The 21,965-nt window shown below is 35.8% G+C and overlaps 1 long non-coding RNA gene across 1 annotated transcript in view; it reads right to left on the reverse strand.

Annotated features, from left to right (window-relative positions):
• The window catches only part of LOC128316091 (uncharacterized), a 31,117-nt gene extending 10,022 nt beyond the window's left edge, over positions 1-21,095 (reverse strand). Inside the window, exons 1-2 of the long non-coding RNA XR_008299576.1 lie at positions 20,744-21,095; positions 14,093-14,176 (exon numbers count right to left, since the gene is read on the reverse strand). This is a non-coding gene — a long non-coding RNA (uncharacterized LOC128316091). The remainder of the gene's footprint in view (positions 1-14,092; positions 14,177-20,743) is intronic.
• Between the last annotated feature and the right edge of the window lie 870 nt (positions 21,096-21,965).

Here is a 21,965-nt window from a genome sequence, read left to right on the forward strand (position 1 = left end):
ATACCTATAAATTTAAGAATCTTTATTTTTGAAAAGTTGATTTAGTGGAAGTTTATTGAAAATTGTTTTTTGTTATTTTTTAGCCATTGAAGAGTTCAAAATTGTATAAAAGATTTTAATTGCTAGACTGCTGCTCGGTGTATTACAGTTGAGATTTTATTTTCTGTAATTGCACATTGAGACTAATTTTTTAAATGACATATAGTTTCAAACTCCAAAAGATAACCTTTTTACATAGGAATCAGATATATTTCCATCAATTCCTCTTTTTTTATGGTAAAGTATATAAAAGGCAGCATTCTCCAGAAAAACTTCTAACTTGATTTCTGTTAAGCTTGAATTCTTTCTCTTTTGCCCTTCTAAGAAAGAAAATATTTTTTTCTAGAGGAAAACATTCCTAAAACTGGGGTGTTTTTCAAATCTATCTTTGAACAGGAGAAGTACTGACAAGCATAACCATCCAAAGTGAAAATACCTTGAAATATACGAGCCTCTTCATTTTTCAGCAACGGAGTAGACACAGAGCTGAGGTGTCTCCAGGGAAAACTGAAATGCTGTGTTAATATTTTTATTTCTTTAGTATCAGTCAGTTCTAAGCAAATGGCCATCAGGCTTTAAGTTAACTTTAGTACACAAAGTGCCAGCTCTAAATGTAATGTCTTCAGGCATTAAAAAAAAATACCCCAAGGAAATTTTTCTTCAAAAGAACAGATCTCACATTTTACCTTCAATTATGCAAACTACCTTGAATTGCCAATAAATTAAAATTAACCTGTAAATATGTGGACAATTGGCTGGAGCCTCTCAGATATCAATGTCATCCTAATTCCTTTTCAGGTGCATTTTATTCTCCTGCCATACATTGGCAGACCCATGCATCTGTCTTTAGGCAAGCAATCATTTAGTACATGCCACACTCATACATTGCTGTAAACCCCAAGTAAGTAAATGAGAAATAGGAATAGAATTTATGATGAATCTTCAAGTTCTTAATTTCATTTCTTTTGGTTTATCATGGCAGGCTTCAGATGGCTTTCCTGCATCTAGTTTCTCCCCAATTTATTTCCTCTTTTAACCATAGGCAGATTAATCTTCCTGAAACTTCACTTTGATCATGCCACCTCATATTCCAGAATCCACATTACTACCCATTGCTTATAAACCAAAGAATATGCGAGATTATTTCTTGGCTATGCCTTTAATCACACCATCTATTCATTCATATAATGCATTCTTATTGAACCTCAATTGCAGTTGATTAAAAAACATGGCTACAATATTTTGCAGCCCCTTTCATCAAGAAATAGAGATGGTTTCCCCATCGCTTGAATCTGGGCTAGTGACACAACCTGCTTTGATCAATTCATGAAGCAGAGTGATACTGCACACTTCTAAGGCTGGGCTTTAGAAGCGTCACAGATTCTGTCATCACCCTCTTGGAATGTGGCCCAGAGAGCACAACATAAGGAAACCAGTCTAACCCACTGGAGGTTGAAAGACCATGGAGGAAGTATGAGGCATCTTAGCTGACAGACAGTACCGATTGCCCATGCATGAGTGAGGTCATTTTGGACTTCCAACTCAGGTAAACTTCCTCCTAAGTGCAGCCACAGGGGTAAGCCTAGGGGAGGCCAGAAGAAGGACTGCCCCCTCCACCCCCCAAACTGTGATGATACTAATAATGTAATACTGTGTTAAACCACTAAGTACTTGTTGGAAAGTATTGGTAGTTTGTTATGTAGCAAAATAGTTGATACAGTAAGCATGTGGTAGATATATTTTTAGGTGCCGGGTAGTCATTAATAAAAAAAAAAGAACCTTGATTACAGTTAAAGCCTAGCAAGCAGAGAATGGCAAAAATAAATAAATACATGCACAAGAAAATACCATATCAAAGCATATCAAGCAGTGATAGATTTTGCATAGAGACTTAAAACAGGATGTAAAAGGTACAGATCAGAGGTAATGAGAGCTCATTCTAGGATGATGTAACAAATCAGAAACCCAGCATTACACCAACCTGTAAGAATTTTGGGTAATTGGCATTTGGTTCTCTTGTTTGTTCAGTTTGGTTTGGTTTGCTGTGCTTTTAATAAATCTGAATACGTTTAAGTGGAACATGCCCTCTCGACTTAGATAACAAGCTGCCTCAGTCCTGGTATCTTCTGTCTAGACTCTTCATGCATTTCTTATCCATCCTATCCTGAGTATGCCTTGCATCTTAAATTCTTTGGTTGATACGATTCTCCATACTCGGGCCAGGGTGTCTGCCTCCAACAGCTCTGCTCATCCATTAAAACTCAGTTCAAATCACATTTATTTCCATAAAGCCACCTTCTGTTTCCCTAAGCCTACTCTCAAAAGTGTATTCCCTCTTCAAAATTATAAAAACGGAAATCTCTCTCAGTAAAGGGCATAATACCTATTCTGGTAGTTCTGGTGAAGATTAATTTATATAAAATGTTTAATGTAGCTCCTGGCACAGGACACAGTTAAATGATGGAAACTATCCTCATAATCCTCATCAGCATCAGCGTCAGTGCTTTCAGCATTGTATTTAACTCTTCACTCAAATATAATTTATTTAGGGCCTTTAAGGCACAAGTTATGGTACTAGATGCTAGGAAGACAGAAATGAGTTGTGCTCTATCATGTTATCCATCATGGGTTAATGATCATAATCCATGCATCACTTAGACCTGGATGTCTGGAGCTTATCCTGAGCCCAGTGCTTTGGAGGATCCCTACCCAGCCCTCTCCCAGTCATGGTACTTCCCATGAGGCCAGGAATCCACAGGACCAGGAAATATGCCCACCCAATACACCTCTTCTAGGCCAGTGCTTCTCAAACTATCTGTGGTGAAGAACCCATTTTTATTGTGCCCTCTAATTTCCAATCGGCTGTGGAGAAATGCTTTTATAAAATATATTAGAAATTAATTACTGGGGAAATTAAATCTAAAAAGCTAACATATAAAATGCAACCCCCATTTTTTTTTATTCAACAGAAATTTGTTCTCCAAATTGCTACAAAAGTGTCTAAAACCCTTACATCAATTTATGCCCTTATGTTGTTACAAACCAATAACATTTTTCTTTTAAAAAAAGTTTATTTATTTTGAGAGTCAGAGAGTAAGGGAGGGGCAGAGAGAGAGTGTAAGAGAGAATCCCAAGCGGGTTCTGTACTGTCACCATAGAACGTGATGCAGGGCGCAGTCTCACAAATTGTGAGATCATGACCTGAGCCAAAATCAAGAGTCATACACTTAACTGACCGAGCCACCCAGGCACTCCCAATAACAAATGTGTTTCAAACTAACAGTAGTCTGCAGGATGCATTTTAAGTAGTCTTGTAATAAAAACTATGTTCCTAGGACTCCAGAATTCCATCCCCACATAAGCAAAATGTAGTAAGTGTCAGAGTTAAGTAACCATGGTGGAAAGGCAAAAAATGAAATGAATTTAGAAATTATTACTGAGATGGAAATGGCAGGATATCAATTATAACCCATAATATTTGACTCTTATTATTTATGTTTTTAATATAAATATTTGTGCCTCTCAGATGTGGCAGAATTGACACGAATATGTGCTTAGAGCAGCACTAGTATAATTAAGAGCCTCAATGCAAATATAGGACTGTCTTACTTCCAAGCTTCTGCTCTTACCTTGTACCATTCCACTATTTTCTCATTTTTATTGTGTGTTTATGCCTCAGACACATTCTTAGATTCCTGTCTAATCTGATTCATGGGATATACTTAGTAAAAATCTTGGAATACTTGTGCTGCTTAACAAAACTGTGTGTATCATTTCTTCTGGCCAAAGACACCATGAAAAATTAGTTGAACACCAACGGCTCCAGGAACAAAGAAAGTTTGAGAGCCTCTGATAGAAGATATTTAAACCCCACCTTTGTATGGGTTTTATATATATATGAATATATATATATATATGAATTGAATATTAGCCACCAAAAGAATGAAATCTTTCCATTTGCAACAATGTTGATAGAGCAAGAGTGTAATATACTAAGTGAAATAAGTCAGAGAAAGACAAATACCATATGATTTCACTCCTATATGGAATTTAAGGAATAAAACAGATGGACATAGGGGAAGGGGGAGAAAGAGGGGAGCAAACCATAAGAGATTATTAACTATAGAGAATAAACTGAGAGTTGATGAAAGAAGGTCAGTGAGGATGGGCTAAATGGGTGATGGGCATTAAGGAGGTCACTTGTGATGAGCACTGGGTATTATCTGTAAGTATCAAATCACTAAATTTGACACATGAAACCTTTTACATATATGTTAACTAGAATTTAAAAACTTGAAAATAAATAAATAAATAAATAAATAAATAAATAAATCCCACCTTCATTATTAAGTGATTTATAGTTTGGGGCAAGTTTCTTTACCCCATACTCCACTTTTATTTTTTACTAAATGTGGTAACTATAGTACCTACTTCCAAGGTTTTCTATAAATATTAACTGAGATTATACTTAGAAAATTGCCTAGAAAGTAGTAAGTGCTCTGTAATGTTAGCTATTATTTTTTCTGAGTTTGCAACCCCAGTTCACATCCTTTCAAAGCACTGATATACTTTGTAAATCCAGTATTACTATTCATGGTGTGTGTCTTAAACAGTTATTCCAAGATAATTTTTTAAGGTTATTTATTTGAGAGAAAGAGATACAGTACATGTGAGAAGGGGAGGAGCAGAGAGAGAAGGAGAGAGAGACTCCCAAGCAGGCTCTGTGCTGTCAGCAAGAAACCTGATGTGGGCCTCGACCTCATGAACTGTGAGATCATAACCTGAGCTGAAATCAAGAGTTGGGTGTTTAACCAACTGAGCCACCCAGTGGTCCCTCCAAGATAATTTTTTATTAAAAAAAATAATAATGTGGTATATTTCAAAAGAAACTACAGATACCCACTATATCTGTTATAGAATGAGATAATTAGATGAATAGATGTACTGGAATGCATTTTTATTATTTTGCCACTTTCCAATTTATTTGAAAAAGGTACTTTAGAGACATTGGCATGGGTACTACTAAGAACAGAGCCAAATAGAGCCCTATCATGAACAAAGCTATAAAAAGTTAATTTCTCTATTTGTCTGAATCTCTCAGCAACACAGATAGTGATGTTTAACAAGGAAGACTACAAAATGCAAGTATAGGCAGCTTTATGGAATCAAACCAGGTGTTGGCAAATTGTTTCTGTAAATGGTGAGAGATGAAGTATTTTGGGCTTTGCGGATCACACCATCTCTGTTGCAACTGCACAACTCTGTAATAATGCAAAATCAACTGTAACCAATACATAAACCAGTAAATGTGGCTATACTTTGATAAAACTTTATTTGCAAAAGCAGGTGGCTCATCATATTTTGCACATGGGCAACAACAGTTTGTCATCTCTGTTCCAAGTTATGAGAGAATATGAATCTAAATAAATTGGGATGGTTGTACAACTGGACTTAGGGTGTTGGGAGTGAGTTGCTCCAGGCAGTTTTGATTCTTTTCGTTGTTTTGTTTTGTTTTGTTTCGTTTTGTTTTGTTTCGTTTTGTTTTCTTTTGTTTTGTTGGTTTTTTTGGGGTGTGTGTGTGTGTGTTGGGAGGGAGTGGGAGAGATCCACCATGATCTCTCATGGGTGACTTTGCCTTGTTTTGGAGGTAGGTTTTAGTGGGCTCATATTTCTATAGATATAAGCTATGTCTTTCAACTCAACCTTTATCAATGATAAGGTTGATATTTTGGCCTCCATAAGCCTTATTCCTTTGTCTCATCTCTCAGTTTATAACTCAAGTAACAACAAGAGATGCTCTTTATCAGGCCAACTGGAGACTTCAGAGTTGAACACAACACACATGAACAGTGTTCCCATAGAAACCACAGGAAGAGATAAATATTGGGAAAAGTAAAGAATTATTAACTGGTAAGGACTAAGGGTAAAAAACAAAATAGCCAACAAGAAATACAACTTCTACTCCTGGAAGTGAGAAAGTAGTAGTGCTCAGAAATGAACTCCCTGAGAAAGTAACATTTGGATTGAGCTGGAAATAATGAGTACTTTCATGAAGCAAGATTGAGACTGAGAAATCTAAACTTGAGCAATAGCATGTGCAAAGGCCTTGATAAGAAGTAGCACATGATATTCCAGGATCAGTCTGTCTTAAAACCTAAGCAGGAATAAGAAGTGAGAGAGATGGTGCTGCACAGGGAAAAGAAGCCAGTTCGTGAGGGGGCTGATAAGCAAATACTGTAGGTGTTAAAGAGCAAAGGGGAGGTTTTGTTGGTGTTTAAGTTACCTAGTACCATTATTGGAGTGATTTATTTTTAAATGGAAGAAAAGGAGCTAAAGTGGACACTGACTGAGGATTTAGGAACTCAGTAAATAATTCTTTATTTTTTTAATTTATTTTGAGAGAGAGAGTGTGTGTGTCTGTGAGTGGGGGGGAGAGAGAGAGAGGGAGAGAGAGAGAATGAATCCAAAGCAGGCTCCACGCTGGCAACACAGAGCCAGCAGGAGGCTAGAAGTCAGGAACCTTAAGATTCTGACCTGAGCCGAAATCAAGAGTTGGATGCTTAACCAACTGAGACACCCAGGTGCCACCCCCCCATAAGTAATTCTTAGACATTCATCACCTCCTTGTTCCTTTTCATATACCCTGATGACTGTGATTTATATTTCACTGAGAAGATTTTAAAAAACTAGAAGAAACTTGCCCATTTCCATCATCACCTCTTAAATTGTATGAGTCCATTTCCATATCCTTTGTCTCCTCTTTACATACCATGCAGGGAAGTTCCCTCTCTTCTACCCAAGGCTAATTCCTTAATCTGTTCGTTAGATCTCATTTCCACATTAGCCATCAGCCTTCCCATTTATCTGCTCCCTTCATTATTAGCAAAGCTTTAGAAGAAGTCTACTTACTGTGCATTTTCAGGTTTCTTTTCAGCTGCTTTAATCCCCACCAATATATTCTAGCTATCAAAGTCAACGATAATCTTTACAGTAAAAAAATTCATTCTTATTTGACCTATCACTATTTGGAAAAGTTGAATAAAATTTCCTGCGAAATACTTTGTTTTTCTTGGTTTCTGTTATTCTACTTCCTCTTGTTTTCTCTGTTACTGGCTAATCTTTCTGGCTCATTTTCCAAGCCTTTAAATATTAGATTGCCTCAAAGATCAGTCCTTAGATCTTTTTCTTTTCTCGACTTCCCTTCTATTCTGCTCCCTTCTCTATTTCTTTCTTTTTCTAAATACACTTCCTGTGGTACTCAGCCACTCTCAAGGCTTCACATACTACCCATTTTGTTGTTGTTTTCTTCCAGAAAATCACTTCCCTGAATACTAAATCCATATGCCCAACTGCTAGTGCAAAACCTGCTCTCAACTGATCTCTTATCTCACCTAGAGACTATAAAACTGCGCTCTCATAGAGTTTCTCAGTAAAGGGAAACTTCATTCTCTTAACTGTTGGCCAAACTTTCTTGGTGTCCTTCACTTCTCTGAGTGTCTTTCACCGACATCCAACCCATTAGCAAAACCTTTTGGCTATACCTTCAAAATGTGACCATAATCAAATGACTTCTCAATTTTTGCATAATTACCTTTGTCAACAAGTTCATAAATAACCAGATTAGAACCGATGAATCATTGAAATATTAATTAGTAAAAGTTTATTGTGCCCACACCAAAAAGATTGGGAACACTCTAACCAAATCATGGAAAGAGGCTCAGGGTTATACTGTTATAAAGCAGACTCTATCATGAGAAAGCAGTGACTATTCTTCACAGTGATTAGTTATAATAGTAGTATTTTATTAAATGATTTAAAAAAATGGTCAATAGTTACCTCATGTCAATCTTGGGAAACAGTTCAAGTTTGCTTATGATTTTCAAAGACATAGGCAAGAGATGACCCAAGTCAAGTTAGCCTTGCAGAATAAGCTAAATTAAGCTTTGCTTGTATGACTAAACTAAACTGAATTTTCATCTCTTCAGGGAATTTCCAAGGTTGGTCTCTGTTTTTATTTTAATACCATCTTATCTCAAGCCAGTTCTCATGTCTTTCTGGACCATTGCTATCATCTCCTACTGTTCTGTTCTCCCTGCTTCTATCTTTGCCTTTCTACATCTATTTTCCATACATAAGCCAAAATAATACATGACAAGTGAATAAGGCTGTGACATGATGTTCAAAACCTCAAATGACTTCCCGACTTACTTGGAGTAAAATCTGATGATCTTCCCCTGGTCTCAAAGGACCTCCAGGTATAGCTCCTGGTTGTCTCTCCAGTCATATATTCTCCGATTCCGTCTCACTACACTGTAGCTATGCCAGGATCCTGGATGCCCCATGAACACACCTCTTGCCTCAGTGTCTTTACACAAGTGGTTCTATTTTCCTGAATTTCTCCCACCTATTTGCATTTTTTACTCACAACTGTTCCATATAATATTTTTATTTTTTTCAAATTTTGTTTTTTGTTTTACTGATACTTCATGGAAATAATTCCATTTAAAAATGATTCAGAACACAATTACAAATGAAACACAAAACACATGCATATACATATATACTAATATACTGCCCTTGACCCACTAAATTGATTTCATATCCTCCTTATTTATAGTTCGAAGACTACAGCTCTATGAAATGGTACATATGTAATGGTAATTCTTTATCATATTATTTCTACTTTAGTCTTTTGGTAGTACTTTTCTTCAGCTTATATATGTTTATATTTGCTTACATCCTTACTTGCACCTTACTAAAATGGACACTCAGGATTGCAGAAAACTCTGTTTTGTTTAGAACTGTATATTCTGCATCTATTACAATGGCAGACACTTAGTAATCATTCAAAAGGCATGTGTTGATAGATACTTCAGGCATGAATATATTTATGAGATATGTACTAGGCTATCATCACAAAGTTTGAGAGGGACTAGATTTCAGTCATGAAGAAGAAAGTTTTAAGGGTCTGCTTTATGATTCTGGCTTATTCAGCTAGCTAAATTGTGATGCTATTCCCTAAGGAATAACACTCTGCTTGAGACAAAGTATTTATAGGAAAAACACAAGTTCAGTTTGGGATTAGTTGAGGTTGAGCTGCTTTAGAGCATCTAAATGCAGACATCAAACCCCAAATCACGTGAATAAAATCTTTGCAGGTCCCATTCAAGACATTCAAATTAAAAAATTCAAGTTCAATATGTCGTTTTTATACTACCTTTTTCTTTCCCATATCTTTTTTTCTGTACAATTTTTTTTCTTAATCACAAATCTAAGAATATAGATTATCCTCTCTTCCACACATCCTGAAATATGAAAGTATACTTTCTCATTGTAGAAGCCACATAAGATAATATTTTGAAAATTTTAAAGCTTACATAGTTATGTGGATAAATAAGAAAAAGATGAAATTTCCCACAATTTCCCTGACAAAACATATTGGAATCTACAATATTAATGTCAGAGAGATATTACACTTTTTAACTCGGAAATTGGATGGGGCAGATATGGAATAATTCAGAGCCCAAAACTTCTCAAGCTATTGATATGAATATCACTGAGTGAAGTCATTGCTGTCACAGAGGTTGAAGTCCTCAGCTTCCTGGCCAGAGGAGTCCTGGAGGGGGAATGTGACAAGCCAAGCACTGGCAGACTTGAGCATAATAAGCTAAGAGAACAGGTTGTCCTTTAAGTCCAACCACTGTCTCTTGGGCTATGCCTCCCTCTTGCTCTCAGTTTGCTTTTAATTAAACACTAAAAAGTAGCAAAACAATACAAATAAAAGGTTTTGTTGAGAAGGACTTGAGGCAACAATCCCTGAATGTTCAGTAACAGTAGTTCTGCATTATAGAAACAATACAATTTTGGTTAAAAATTTTTGAGAATTGCAGAGTTAAATAGAAGTTGACTTCTCCAGAATTCTTCAATAATATGATAATGGGCATTTTATGTCTCCAAGAAAATTATCTGACATTCAGATGATCCAAAACGTTTCTGACAATAAATTATTTTTTTACCAGACAACATCTTTAAAAAATGATTCATGGGACATATTGAGACATGCTGGTATGGATTGTTTTCTGATGGCTGTTATATTAAAAATTACATTTTTAAAAATAGATATATCAGCAAGAAAGACCCAGATTATGGTAGGAAGAGAATAAGGACATACTTCTGATTCTCATACATGAACATTGTCATTTTTTTTATTTGTAAAAAGATAACAGTCACCATAAGCTAGAGAATTAAAAAGAAGAAAATCTTATATTTTGCAGCCTCACAGAGTTTTTACGGGTCTGAGGATATCTAAATTTTGAGGATCTTCCTTTTCACTTAAATTTCTTCTCATGTCCTTTTATTCACCTCTTTTTCTAAATTTCAAACACTGCAGAGTCACTGCTCCTTCCTGCTTAGTGAAGGAATTTTTGCCAATGGACTCCTTCAGTTCTCACTTGACCCAGAAATTAAAGACTTGCTGTATTGTTTTTAAGTTTCAAGCATGGCTTCTAAAATCAAGGTTCAAACATTTTGTTACTACCTGTAGCTAGAAGCTTAATGGCTCTTCTGAGGGCAAATTATCTATGTTTCAATGAAGGCAGACTCTTACCACCAAAGCCCCCACATTCATAGGATAGATAAAAAGAACAGAAATATCACTTGCATGTTTACACATTTTGGACGGCCTGATTCAAAGGCATTCTTTGGAGACAGAAAGAATCTGGTTGCAGAAGCAAAGTGAGATCACAGGATCCTGAAGGATTTTGTTGTTATAGAAAAAACTTAATAGTGCAAGGATAACAGATTAAATATATCCATAATAAGAGTGTTTGGTTCATTTAGGACTGGGGAGATTGGGGGTGGAGAAGCACATTTTACACCACTGTCACTTGCCACAGGAAGGCATGTTTGCATTTATAATTGAAGAAAAAATGAAGTAGGAGTGTTAAGACATCTTTCCTTTTTTTAACCCAGTTGATAAAATCTCTGAAATAGAGTAGGTGTCTGATGGTAGCTTTTTAATTTTTAAGTGTTAGATTTGAAGCAACTGACAGCTTTTCAGAGTAGATATTTATTTTTAAGTAAATCTGAACAAAGAGGTTAAAGGGGAAATTTAATGTCTTTTTGTTTCTCTTTTAATGTGAGAGTTGGGGATGATGGTGGCAGGTGAGATGTGCAGTTTATGGAGCAAGCAGGTATATATTATTATTGTAAAGTTTTAAGAGATATGGTGATGGTTTATATGCTATAAATACTATATATAGCATATTAAAGATAGTTATTTTTTTTCTAATCATACAAAGTCCTAAGTTAGTTGCTCTGTAGGAATCATCCTATTAAGAGAAAAGAACTTTTGACAATTGATATATGCATATCCAACCATACCATAAAAAGCTAAAGAGAAGTCTGGAAATGTGCAGTGTTCCACTTGAGTATTCAGCACTTGCATGTGAGGAAATTATACCAGGCTGAGAAAAGAGCTGCCCAAAAGGCTTAGCAGGAAGAATGCCTAGCTTTTGCATAATGCCTAGAAAACTATTGATTTCACCATCCAAACTGGAAGAACTCATGATTCATGGCACATTGGGTAGGACCCACATATTTATTTTGTCTCAGTACTGGGGAAAATAGTCTTAGAATGACCATAACTCTAGTCCCTCGTAACAGATATTAAAAGCAAGACCATCTCTTCCACCCAGATAAAACTATTTCCATGTAACATAATTACATGCCAGAAAAAAGCTCATTTATTAATAAGAATTTTTAAAAATCTAGCTCCCAATAAGGTAAAATACAAAATGTCTAACATCCATTGAGAGATTAAGCCCCACATCTGTCTCTATACTGAGCCATACAGCCTGCTTGGGATTCTCTCTCTCTCTCTCTCTCTCTCTCTCTCTCTCTCTCTCTCTCTCTCAAAAGTTAAAAAAAAAAGTAATAGGGTGGTCCAAGGTGATGGTGTAGGAAATCCTAAACTTACCTCTTCTCACGAATACATCAAATCTATAGCTAGATATGAAAAATTAATTCCCTCTGAAAAATGACTTGAAAATTAGCCAAACAGCTCCTTCAGAATAAACAGTAAAAGGGTCACACGGAGATGGTAAACCAGTCAGAGATGCACTCTCACCACAAACCCCACTCCTGGCATGATGACCCACAATCAGTAGGGATCTCACTAATTCACAGCTTTTCCCTGAGGAACAAGAAGTCTATGCCCTATATCATATGTCTCAACCCTTGTCTGCAATGGAGAGATGAGTCCTAAAATGTCTAGTTTTGAAAGCCAATGGAGCTTATGTCCAGAAGAAAAACAAAGGCCGTAGGGAATCAAGATACTTTTCTTAAAGTGCCCTGGCACAGACTCACTTGCCATAAGGACCAACAAAAAAACAGTAGCTTGAAAACCACCTATAGAGTATTTATACAAGGTACATTTTATAATCTTAAAGCATCTGTTGGAGGAACAGGGGCCTGTTGAAACTTTCTCCAGGGATGGAGATGCTGTTGGATACCATTTTTGTATTCTCCGTCTATCTTGATAGTGCCAGCACGTGTACCCTGGCCTTGCATTCTCCCATGGCCCTGTGACAGCTAATGGTCATGCCCCATCCCTATGCTTTCCTGCTGCCTCTCTAAAGCAACAGGTATATGCAGTCCATACAGAGGATGCTTTTGGTCACCTGGCTCTAGTGGCTAGGAGAGTTTGCATTCATGGGTCCCAGGGGACTGTAATAATCAGAGAGATAATTCTTGGAAGGCTACCACCTACAGGGCACTACGTGGCAGACTGACACGCACCCCAAGTCTTTCTGTCAAAAAGGCCAATTTACTTGTCCTGGAGCTTTAATCTGGGGGGGGGAAGACTTCAGGTTTTACACATAACTGAAGGCTAAAGAAGTGTTCTCAGGGAATGTAGACTGGAGAACACCATCTTTATGCTCTCCCATGGCTTCACTACAGCTCACCAGTACCTCCTAGAAAAGAGCTTATACATTTGTCTAAAGCCTCAGATTTTGCAACTGCTGTCCAGGGGACATCTTCTTACCACCTGATATAAAGGCCACCAAGGTTGACAATTGCAATCCCATAGAACTGTATATTTTCATAATATAAAAGCAGCTGCCTTATAGTCTGGCTTCCAATCAGCCTGAAACTAGGTGCCAACTGAGATTTCCTCCCTTTGGAATACTGGCAAGTCTTGGAATGCTCTTAACACCTGTAATCTATCAATAAATCAGCCTACTTAGATGATCATAAAGGTTCATGGGCCAACCAAGAGTTAGGATAAGGTTTATCTCCTACACAAGGCCCCTCCTTCAAGACTGAGAGAGGTTGCTATTTCATCTAATATAGAGAAACAAACAAAGAGTCAAGCAAAATGAGAAAACAGAGAAGTATGTTCTAAATGAAAGAAAAAAAATAAATTCTCAAGAAAAAAAATCCTTAATGAACTAGAGATTTGTAACTTACCTGTTAAGAGTTGAAAATAATCATCATAAACATACTCATATGCTCATCAAACTTGGGAAGAGAATGGATGAACATAGTGAGAACTTCAACAAAAAAAGATAGAAAATATAAGAAAGTGCCAAACAAAAGTCACAGAGCTAAAGAGTACAATAACTGCTCTGAAAAATACACTAGAGGGGTTCAAAGGCAGAATAGATGACTGAGAAAAAGTGATAGGTGAGCTACAAGACAGGGCAGTGAAACTCACCCAACAGAGCAAGAAAAAAAAAAGTTTGAAGATAATTTAAAGACCTATAGGACAATATCAAGTAGAACAGCATTGCCATTATAGGGGTCCCAGAAGAAGGAGAGAGAAAGTGAAAAAACAAAACAAAACAAAATAATGATTAAAAACAAAAATCATAGTTCAAGAAATAATGCCTTAAAATATCCCTAACCTGGGGAAGAAAACAGACGTCCTAAGCCAGGAATTCCAGAAAGTCACAAATAAGAACTCAAAAAATCTACACCAACACGTATTATAATTAAAATGTCAAAAGTTAGAGTCTTAAAAGCAATAAGAGAAAAATAATTTGATACATACGAAGGACCTCCCATAAGACTACAGCAGATTTTTCCAGCAAAAATTTTGCAGACCAGAAAAGAGTGGTCCAATATATTCAAAGTGCTGAAAGTAAAGAAAAAAAAACTTACAATCAAGAATACTCTATCCAGTCATATTACTGTTCACAATTGATGGAGTGATAAAAAATTTTCCAGGTAAGAAAAAGCTAAAGAAATTCATCTTTACTAAACTGGCTTTATGAGAAATGTTCAAGCTTTAAGCTGAGGAGTGCCTGGGTGGCCCAGTCAGTTAAGCCTCCAACTTTGGCTCAGGTCATGATCTCAGGATTCATGAGTTCAAGTCCTACGTTGAGCTCTGTGCTGACAGCTCGAAGCCTGGAGCCAGCTTTGGATTCTGTGTCTCCTTCTCTCTCTGCTCCTCCCCTGCCCACACTCTGTTTCTCTCTTCCTCAAAAATAAATAAACATTAAAAATGTATTTTAAATAAAATATATATTTAATATATAATATAAAGAACATTTTATTTAAAATAAAAGCTTTAAGCTGAAAAGAAAGGGCATTAATTAGTGACAAGAAAGTATATGATAGTATAAACTTCACTGCTAAAAGTAAATATACAGTAAACGTGGATAAATTACTTATAAAGCTAATATGAAGGTTAAAAAACAAAAGGTAAAAAAGAATAACTATAATAATCAGTTAAGAAATATAAAAAATAAAAAGATGTAAAATGTAATATCAAAAACATAAAACAGGGGCACCTGGGTGGCTCAGTCCATTGAGCATCTGACTCTTGATTTCAGCTCAGGTTATGATCTCATGATCATGGGATCAAGCCCTGCATTAGGCTCCACGCTCAGCATGGAGCCTGCTTAAAATTCTCTTTCCCTCAGCCCCTCTTCCCCATGCACACTGGATCACTCTCTCTCAAAAAAAAAAAAAAAAACAAAAAAAAAACAGGAAAACATGAGAGATTAAAATGTAGTTTTAGAATGTGTTCAAACATCAGTTGGTATCAACTTAAAATAGACCATATATATAAGATGTGATATGTGAGCCTCATAGAAACTACAAAGCAAACCTATAGTAGATACAAAAGACATAATAATAAAGGAATCCACACATAACACACTAAAGAAAGTCATTAAACCACAAGGAAATATAGCAAGAGAAGAAGAAAGGAACAACAAAACAGCCAGAAAACAATTAACAAGATGGCACTAAGTACATACCCATCAGTAATTACTTTAAATGTAAATGTACTAGAATCTCCAGTCAAAAGACATAATAGCTGAGTGGATAAAAAACACGATCCACCTATATACAGCCTATAGGAGGTTCACTTCAGATGTAAGAATGAACAAAGACTAAAAGTGAAGAGATGGAAAAAAATGTTCCATTGTGGGGAAATAGATTCAAGAATGACTTATACTTATATAAATGGGTTAGAAAAAAAAGCTTAGGGTGGAAAGCCGCCACCACTGGGCAAAAGTGCCCAAGGTTAGTTAGCAAGGTATTATAAAGGGATCATGAATAACTTGTTATATCACCTGCAGGAAATTACTTTCTGTCTGGTACCAATAACTTTGATCATAACCACTTGCCCCCAAGACCCTTTGCTTCTTACACACACAAGTTAATGATTACTATCTGATTATTTTCTTCACGTTCACCACATGTGTAAGATCTTGAGAGATCAATAAATGTGGAGACAAAACCCCTGATTGGGGCTCTGATCTCCTCCCAGACATTAGACCTCTCTTGTATTCAATTCTGTGTCCACTCTCTTGCTTACAAGAGAGAACTCCAGACTCATAGTCTATGACATTCCATAAAAATGGAAACCAAAAGAAAGCTGGGGTAACTATACTTATATCAGACAAAAGAGACTTTAAAGCAAAGATTTGGAATAAGAGGCAAAGAAAGGCATCGCATAATGATAAAGAGGTCAAGACAATAATAGGACATAATATTATATAAGGCAAATATTAACAAATCTAAAGGGAAGAATTGAAAACAATACAATAATAGTAGGGAATTTTAATACCCCACATACATCAATGAATAGATCATCCAGACAGAAAGCCAATGAGGAAACATCAATCTTAACACATTAGACCAGGGGCACTTGGGTGGCTCAGTCAGCTGAGCGTCTGACTTTGGCTCAGGTTGTGATCTCATGGTTCATGAGTTTGAGTCCTGCATTGGGCTTGCTGCTGTCAATGTGGAGCCAGCTTCAGATCCTCTGTCCCACTTTTGCTATACCTTGCTTACTTGTGCTCTCTCTCTGTCTCTCTCTCTTTCAAAAATAAATAAGCATTTCAGGCCACCTGGGTGGCTCAGTCAGCTAAGTGTCCAACTTCTCTCTCAGGAACAGAGAGAGAGGGAGACACAGAATTTGAGCCCCGCTTTGGGCTCTGTGCTGACAGCTCAGAGCCTGAAGACTGCTTCGGATTCTATGTCTCCCTCTCTCTCTGTTCCTCCCCCATTCACACTCTGTCTCTCTCTCTCTCTCTTTAAAATAAAAAGATTTAATTTTTTTTAAAAAAATACATAAATAAACATTAAAAAAACCACATTAGATCAGATGCTCTAATAGACATATACAGAGTATTCCATCCAAAAGCAGCAGAATAAACATTCTCAAAGTATGCATGGAACATTCTCCAGGATAGATCATATATTAGAATGACGCAAAACAAGTTTCAACAAATTTAAGAAGATTGAAAGCATATCAATCATCTTTTCTGACCAGGATGGTGTGAAACTAAAAATACAAGCAGAAAACTAGATAAATAACAAATATGTGGAGATTAAACAACATGTTACAGAACAACTGATGGGTCAACAAAGAAATCAAAGAAGAAATAAAAAAATGCCTTGAGACAAATAAAAATGGAAATACAACTTAGCAATATCTATGGGATGCAGCAAAACCAGGTGTAAGAAAGAAATGTAATAGCAATATAGGCGTATCTCAAGAAACAAAAATCTTAAATAATCTAAATTTACACTTAAAGGAAATAGAAAAAGAAGAACAAACAAAGCCCAAATTAGTAAATGGAAGGAAATAATGAAGATCAGAACAGAAAAGAGTGACATACAGACTTAAAAAAAAATAGAAAAGGTGAATGAAACTAAGAGCTGCTTCTTTGAAAAGATAAACAAAATTGACAAACTTTTAGCTAGACCCACCAAGTAAAAAGAGGGTTCAAATAAATGAAATCATAAATGAAAGAAAAATTACAACTGACACCACAGAAATAAAAAGGATCATATCAGACTACTATTGAAAATTGTATGCCAACAAATTAGATAATTTAGAAGACCTGAATACATTCCTAGAAACATATAACCTTCTAAGACTGGATCATGAAGAAACAGAAAATCTGGATAAACTGATTACTAGTAAGGAAATTGAATTAGTAATCAAAAAATCTCCCAACAAACAAAAGTCCAGAACCAGATGGCTTCACTGGTAATTCTCCCACACATTTAAAGATTTAATACCCATCCTCTCAAGCTTTTACAAAAAAAAAAAAAAAAAAGATAATGTTCCTAAACTCATTTTTTGAAGCTAGAATTACCTTGATACCAAAACCAGACAAGGACACCACAAGAAAAGAAAATTACAAGTCCATATCCCTGATAAACATAGATGAAAAAAACCCTCAACAAAATATTAGAAAATCAAATTCAACAATATATTAAAAATATCATGCACAATGATCACGTGGAATTTATCCCAGAGATGCAAGAATGCTTTAACACCTACAGATCAGAGTGGTGTACCACATTAACAAAAGGAAGGGTAAAAATCATATAATCATCACAATAGATGCAGAAAAAGCATGTGACAAAATTCAACATCCATTTATGATAACTCTCAACAAAGTGGGCTTAATGTATCTCAACATAACAAAGGCCACATATGATAAGCCCACAGCTAACATCATACTCAACAGTAAAAAGCTGAAGGCTTTTCCTCTAATATCAGGGTAAGACAAGATGCCAATTTTAGATATTTTTATTCAACATAATTTTGGAAATCATAGCCAGAATCATAGCCTTTTCTTAGGCAAGAAAAGGAAAAAAAATTAAGGCATCCAAATTGAAAAGCGTGAAGTAAAACCATTACTATTTGTGGGTGACATGACTTTATATATAGAAAACCCTAAGAACACCAAAAATCCATTAGAACTAATAAACAAATTCAGTAAAGTTTCAGGGTCCAAAATCAGTATACAAAAATACGTTGTATTTCTATACACTATCAGAAAAATTAAGAAACCAATCACATTTACAATTGTATCAAAACTAGTAAAATATCTAGGAATAAATTTGACCAAAGAGGTAAAAAGACCTGTACACTGAAAATTTTAAGACACTGAAGAAAGAAATTAAAGAAGACAAAAATAAATGGAGAGATATTCCATGTTAGAGATAAGAAGAATTAATAAAATGTTCATATCCAAAGCAATATGGATTTAATTCAACCCATATCAAAATCCAATGGCATTTTTCAAAGAAATAAAATAAACTATCTTAAAATTTGTGTGAAAGCACAGAAGACCCTGAATAGCCAAAGCAATCTTGAGAAAGGAAAGAAAAGCTGAAGGCATCACACTTTCTGATTCAAACTATATTGCAAAGCTATAGCAGTCAAACAGTACGTTATTGGCATAAAAACAGACACATAGGTAAATAGAACCTAATAGAGAGTCCAGAAATAAAACCACACATATATGGTCAGTTAATTAAAACCAGAGGAGGAAATCATATACAATGGGAAGGGGACAGTATCTTTAGTAAATAGCGTTGGTAAAAACTGGACAGCCACATGAAAAAATGAATCTAGACTAATATCCTACACCATACACAAAAATGTACTCAAAATGGATTAAAGACTTGAATGTAACACCTGAAACCATAAAACTCCTGGAATAAAATATAGATAGTAAACTCCTTGATACAGGTCTTAGCAATTATTTTTTGGATCTGACTCCAGAAGCAATGGCAACAAAAGAAAAACAAATGAGAATATGTCAAACAAAAAACTTCTGCACAGCAAAGTAATCCATCAACAAAATAAAAAGGCAACCTAACTGAATGAGAGAAATATTTGCAAATCATGTATCCAGTAAGGGGCTATCCAAAAAATATAAACAACTCATACAACTCAGTAGCCAAAACCACAATCAGTCTGATTTAAAAATGGACCAAGGATCTGAATAGACTTTTTTTCCAAAGAAAACACAAATGACCAACAGGCATGTGAAAAGATGCTGAACATCACTGATCATCAGAAAATGCAAATCAAAACCACAGTGAGATATCATCCCACACCTATCGGAATGGCTATTATCAAAAAGACGGGAAATCACAAGTGTTGGCAAAGATGTGGATAAAAGGGAACCCCTATGCTCTGTTGGTAGGAATGTAAATTGGTTCAGCCAATTTATAAAGCTTTCTCAAAAAATTAAAATTAAAACTATGTATGATACAGCAATTCCACTTCTGAGTATTTACCCAAAGAAAACAAAACACTAAGTTGAAAAGATATATGCACCCCCTGTTTATTGAAGCATTTATAGTTGTTAAGACATGTAATTAACCTATGTACCCATTGGTAGATGAACAGATAAATAATATGTAAGATTAACACAAATGCATGCACACAAAGGAATTCTACCCAGTCTTTAAAAAGAATGAAATCTTGCCATTTGTGACAATATGGATGGACCTCAAGGACACTATGCTAAATGAAATAAGTCACAGAAAGGCAAGTGCTGTATTATCTCACTTATATGTGGAATCTAAAACACACACAAGATAAAACTCATAAGTACAGAGAGCAAGATGGTGATTGCCAAGGGGAAAGCGCATTATGGTTGGGCAAATGGGTGAAGGCAGTCAAGAACTACACATTTCTGACCATAAAAGAAATAAGTCATGAGAATGTAATGTACAGCATGGTGACTAGAGTCAATAATATTTTAGTGCATACTTGAAAGTAACCCAGAGCATTAATCTTAAAAGTTCTCATTACAAAAAAAATTTAATCATTTTGTAATTTTGTATGGTGACAGGATAGTAACTAGACTCATTCTGGTGATTATTTTGCAGACTATAGAAATATCAAATCATTACATTGTACAGATGAAACTAATGTGTCAATTATACCTCAATAAAAAAATAGGCATTCAAAGAAGCAGGGAAATACCACTCATAACCACAAGATAAGTCAAATAATCAAAACCAAACCAGGACTGACATAGACGTAGAATTAACTGACAAAGATAGGAAAACAGGAATATATTCAGGTGAACTGGTAGAGCACAATGAGGGAGGTGGAGCTCTAACTGAAGTGAGAGTTATCCATCTACAGCAATATTTCGTCCTGCTTGCACTCCCTCAAACCTCCACTAATGACAAAAGGAGGTGAGTGGATTAAAACCCCATTTTCTCCAACCCCATTGGGGCAACTCTGAGGCTTACTCTATGTCTCCTAGAAGCTCTCTGATAAGAATGAGTTCCAGTTGCCCAGAATGGATGCCATCTTAGTAGTGCACTGTGTTTTTCCTTCAGTTCTCTATCTCATTTCCTCATATCCCTAATTGTGCCGCATATTATCATCTCCTAAATAAATTACTTGAATTCAAATCCTTACCTTGGGGTCAACTTCTGGAGAAATGTAAACCATGACGGTGACTATTTTGAAGTCTTATACTAAGTATCTAGGTGAAGCACTAGCTGGTGTTAGGCACACAAGTGAGGAGCTGAGTCAGAAGCCCCATGATTTAGAGGCTGGTTTCCTTTTCTTATAAGAACTTGGATATTTCAAATTAACAAGTTATTTTTGCCCACATTTTCTTCTCTCTTCTCTAAAGTTGAGCTTAACCTTATTCATTTTATGCTAAGTGTGGGGCAGTAGGAGAGGTGACTGAGCAATCAGGTCTCTTTTCTCTTTAAATATTAGCATCCTCCAGTAGACTTAGGCTTTGAAAATATCCTAACTGCTTTAGAATTAGAACACCCAGTTGCAAACCAGGACCTTCACCTTCATGAGTTGAATTTTAAATAAGAGTCTGCCAATATATTTACCTTTAGACATTATTTGACTCTCTTATAGCAGGAAGGAAGGGAAGGGAAGGGAACGGAAGGGAAGGGAAGGAAGGAAGGAAGGAAGGAAGGAAGGAAGGAAGGAAGGAAAGAAGGGAGGGAGGGAGGGAGGGAGGAAGGAAGGGGATAAAAAGGGGGAAAAAGAGAGGACCTTATTCCAGCTAGATATTTTCCTCATTTCTTTTCTATAGGTGCCATAAGTCTGTTGTGGTAAGACTCATGGAGTTATCTCTACAAATGTTGTCATTTTAAGTTAACATGTTAGAATTATTAAAATGTAGGATTTCCTTTCATTAATGAGTATTTAGTCACTGTATTTCATTCAAGCAAAGGTGAAAGAGATGACTTCTTTATGTGAATATTTGTAGAATGCAGTGAGGGAAATATTTTGTGATAACTAAATGGTCCTCTGTTGATGCACTATACAGTAAGATTGCCTACCATGGTCAAGAACAACTGGTAAGCTCTTCTCTTATTTATAACATAAATAGTCTAAGGAGTTAATGTCTCCTCAGGCAGTTTTAATTTTTTGTTAATTAGAGTGAGTGTGGTTTGTTTGAATTTAATTTGCTGTTTGATGGAACAAGACACTGTGTTTTGACTTGGATTTAACATTTAGCCCAGTTGCCTAAATCTATGCCAAGGGGGGTATTTATAAAGATTTGGAAACTCTCAACTCCTTCCCAGGTGCTATATGCCTTTATAAGGCAGTGAAAGAATGGCTCACAAATCTACAAAAGACGCTATTCAAAAGACTATTCAACAAAAAG

The sequence above is a fragment of the Acinonyx jubatus genome, chromosome B3, assembly GCF_027475565.1.
Source record: "Acinonyx jubatus isolate Ajub_Pintada_27869175 chromosome B3, VMU_Ajub_asm_v1.0, whole genome shotgun sequence".
Classification (NCBI taxonomy): Eukaryota; Metazoa; Chordata; class Mammalia; order Carnivora; family Felidae; genus Acinonyx; species Acinonyx jubatus.